We start from the raw sequence: 4,196 nt of genomic DNA on the forward strand, positions 1-4,196 counted from the left end.
ACCAGTGTCTCACTATGTAGTTGAGACTGACCTGGAACTCACTGTGTAGCCCAGGCTGGTCTCAAACTCACAGCGATCCTCCTGTCTCAGCCTCCTGAGTGCTGGGATTACAGGTGTGAGCCACCATGCCTGGCTCAATCAGGGCCTTGTTATGTAGTTCAGGCTGAGTTTGAATTCACTATGTAGCTTAGGCTGGCCTCAAGCATGCAGTGACCCTCCTGCTTCAGCTTCCTGAGTGTTGAGATCACAGATGTGCCCCACTATGCCCTGCCCATTGCTCCTGTCCTATAGAATTCTTATAAAGCTGAAATGAAATGGTACCTGGAAAGCCTCAGGACCATACCCCTGGGGCATGCTCAGCCCACTTAAACTATTAGTATTTAAGCAGAAGTGACTGTTAATGAGAATTGTAGGCAAGGAGCAGGCTAGGGAGTGGCCTACAGGATAGGGGTTAACCTCCACTCCTCCACCCCAAGGCCCCCTAGGCCTTCTGTGTCCCCACCACCTCCACAGAAGGCATTCAAAGTGTGCCCCTACAAACCTCTGTGGGACTGTCCAAGCCCTAGTTTAGTAATCCAGACCCTTCCTTGGCCAGCACCTCTTCAAATGGCAATTCCATGGCTGTGCAGGACATGGTGTTTGGGGTACCTGGAGAGCCTTCCTGAGGGATGTGATTGTAGGGGAAGGGAGGGAAAGAAGGAGGAGTAGGGAAGAAGGGGTGGGGAGGGACAAAGGGAGGAATGGGAATTAGCCAGCTCCTGAGCCAACATTGACTCACCTCCACTCCTTGGAGGGCAGCTCAGTCATCACCTGGTGCCAGCTCTGCCCCCCATCATGCCATACCTTTTGGGGCTTCTCCTGCCACCCCCTGTGGATGGATGGTAAGCCCTGTAGCCTGGAAGGCCAGAGGGGGTGGCAAATCATCAACCCTTCTTCATCAGCCCACTGAATACTTGAATACTCCCAGTGTTCTGTGGAGAGAAAGGCAAAGCTGGTCATAACCCACGCCACATAGAGTTGACAGGCTTGTTTACAGTGGCCATTTAGGAGCCAGATGTTTTGACTCCCAGCCTGGCTCTGTGGTGCAAAGGGTGCTGTGTGGGCAGTGCCCTGCACAACCCTACCTGCTTTACACACCACGTTTCCACCTGAAGCTTCCCCTCCTCCACAAGCTCTCCCTTCACCATTCTCCAAGGCACTGCAGCTACCACCTGTGGATGATCTCCAGCATGAGACATTTCATATGTGTTCCAAGCCTGAAATTCTTGAAGGCAGGCATGGATTTTCCTTGTCCTGTCTTTTACAGGACTAGCACTCAGCAGGAATGGAGAAAGTGACAGTATGATGTCCCACGGGGTGGACAGGACATTTCTTTCTTCTTGAGGATGCTATCTGGAGATGGGGGGGTGCTCCCAGATTTTTGGAGCTAGATGGGCCCTGATAAGGTTCTTCAAGAGCCATCTGGGAGGGGGACCTTTCCTGAGTCTCCCAGCAACCAGCCACCTGTCCTTATGCTGTTCTCTTGGAGAAGCTACTCCGGCCTCCAACTCCCTTCTTCCATCTCCCCCAAGTTCCAGCAGCCCACCCGCTTCGGAGATTTGGCAGAGTAAGGCACAGTCTTGCACCAGCCCCCACCCCATCCCAACTGGCAGCTCCTAGCCTGCTGCCTTTGCCCAGACATGGCAGAGGGGCACTGGCAGCCGGGAGATGGAGTTGATTTTCCCCTTGGCAGTGTGGAGAGGGGGAGAGAAGCTTGGCCCCCACTGGGTGAGGGGAGAGGGCAGGGAGGCGAGTCTAGACTAGAGGCTGAGGGAGAATGTGACTGTCCTAGCTTGTAGGGTCATTGCATTAAGAATCAAAGTCATACTGGGGACCTGGGGAGTCTTTAAAGCCACTTGTCCTGTCCCCGCCTGGCCTGGGTCTGCCAGAGATGCAGTACTCATGTCCTGCAAACTCATCTTCAGACTCCAAGGTGGACATCTGCTGTGGCCAGCTGGGGCAGCTCTACTGCTGCTCCACTCCTCCTGCTCACCAGGGTCTCCCCTCTGGCTCCTTCAGCTCCAGCCTCCTCCCCACCTTCTCACTCCCACCCTTTTGCCTTTGTGCCTCCTCTTTCCTTCCCTGGTCCCTTCTCCCTTCTCCCTTCTCCCTCCTTTTCCCTTGGCCCCCCTTTCTTCAGCCCCCTCTTCCCCTTTCTCTCCCAGCCCCCTCGCCCTCTCTGCACTGGGGCTGCTTTCCCCCTGACTCAGCAAGGTGCTTTATAAGGTGCTGAGGGGCTCAGCCAAATCCAAACCACATTGTCTGTGCAGCCTCTCACCAGAAGCAAGCTGCAAGACTGCTCAGCCAAGGAGCGGGGCTCAAGCTCCTTTCCTTCTGCCTTACCCTATGCCTTTCCCTTCCTGGCTCCCTCCCTTGGAAATGGTGGCTTCGAGGGGGACCTCCCAGAGTGGCCTCAGTCACCCATGGGAGTCTGCCTTCTTGACCTTGGTTTGGGTATCAGAAGACTGTTGGGCTCACAGGGCAAGAATGTCATTGAAGCTCCAGAGTCCTGGCTGGTGGGGGGTGGGGAGGAGGTGGAGGAGGGAGGCCCTGAGCACTTTTCACAAGGGCCCCTCCAATGCACTTTTCATCAGAGTGACTACTGATGCTCCAGGAAGTCCCCTGTCCCCCACCCAAGGCCACCTCTCCATTCCCAGCTCTTCTCTTTAGAAAAGGGGGGGGAGGAAAAAAGAAGGAAAGAGAAAGGAAGAAAGGGAGAGGGGGAAAAAAGGAGAAACAACCCAACAACAAAGTCTGTCCCATTCCAGTGAGGTAATTGAAAACAAACCTCTCCCCCCAACCCCCCCACCTCAGTTCTCCAGTACAGAAAAAGGAAGAGCTGCGCTGGGAACCTAGCACTGGTCATCACTGTGATGTCTACGCTGACCCACAGGCCGGAAGGGCTGTGGTGGACTGGCAGAGTGCCCTCCTTCTAGGGCACCACAGGAATGGGAGAGGAGGTCACTTCAGAGAGAGAAGCACTACCTTCCAGGTCTGTCTCCCGCTACCTTCTTCCTCTTTGAAACCAACAGATAAACAAGAACAACAAAGCAACTTATTACTGAACGATTTAATTGGTAGAATGCTTCTAGGGTATCCAAGACTTGGGGACCAAATGACTGTTCCCCTAGAAAAATCACAAAGTGGGGCTGTCTACAAGCCCCGGATGACAGCTATTTCCTTTGCACTCGATCACTCTCCCCGGCAGCCCTTTAGAGAGGGAAGAAGGGGGAGGAAGGAGACCCTCCAGGGAGAGACTAGGCTTATGGGTCCCCTAGGTCTCCGCCCAGCAAGTCCCAACCCAGACCAAAGGGGAGGAAGGAGGGACAGTGTTCCACAGCCAAACCACCCCTACCTCACCACCGGAAAAACCAACAGCCCAAAACCCCAAAGGAAGGAGGATGCCAAATGTCTTGATGGGGAAGCATTTCACAAGCGGGACTGGATGGGACGCTGGGTCTGTCCGTGGTGTCGAATTTGCGCTTTCTCGCTGAGTCACCCTCTATGCCTCTGGTGTTGAAACTGGTCCGGTGCCTTGGTACCTCGTGCTGATTAATGAATTACAAATCCCCCACCCATGTGCACTCTCCCCGGTCACTAGAAGAATGAAGAACCTTGTGAACTTGAGGGAGAAGCTGGGCATTGGGCCCTGGTGCCCTCTTCCTCCCCCCAGGAGACATTGTGAGCTAGTTAGTCACCTGCCCCAGCCCCTGGCGCCTCACTTAGCTCTAGCATTTGGAAGTGGGACAAGCGGCGGGACAATAGGCAAGGGGGGCGGTCAACCCAGACAAAAGGCAGCAGGAAAAACACCATCACTTGCTCCGAGGCCAGCTCGCTGGCATTTGGGAGTATGTGTCATTGCTTTTACTCAAGGGGGAGGGAGAGAGAAGGTTAGAGATAAAGCAGAGGTAGGGTGGGCCCTGGGACCCCAAACCAGGCAGGAGCAGGGGGCAGGCGTCCCCAGCTGACATCGAGGGAGAAGCCCACGGCTTCCTTATCATAACCGGCTCCCGGGCCCTGGCTCTGGGGAGTCTGCAGACGGACCGATGCCCTCCCCGCCCCCTTCCCCAGGAGGCCCAGTGTGGTACCGCCGCAGCCTCGCCTCACCTCACCCCCTCTCAGTGTTGTGGGAGGGAGAGGAGCCCCAGAAGCCCTCC

General features: G+C 55.4%; 1 long non-coding RNA gene across 1 annotated transcript in view; it reads right to left on the minus strand.

Annotated features, from left to right (window-relative positions):
* LOC104870286 overlaps positions 1 to 4,196 on the minus strand; it is a 51,909-nt gene that overhangs the window by 7,033 nt on the left and 40,680 nt on the right. Inside the window, exons 3-4 of the long non-coding RNA XR_782502.2 lie at positions 844 to 971; positions 542 to 661 (exon numbers count right to left, since the gene is read on the minus strand). This is a non-coding gene — a long non-coding RNA (uncharacterized LOC104870286). The remainder of the gene's footprint in view (positions 1 to 541; positions 662 to 843; positions 972 to 4,196) is intronic.

The sequence above is a fragment of the Fukomys damarensis genome, unplaced genomic scaffold, assembly GCF_012274545.1.
Source record: "Fukomys damarensis isolate Sample0158 unplaced genomic scaffold, DMR_v1.0_HiC HiC_scaffold_27, whole genome shotgun sequence".
Classification (NCBI taxonomy): Eukaryota; Metazoa; Chordata; class Mammalia; order Rodentia; family Bathyergidae; genus Fukomys; species Fukomys damarensis.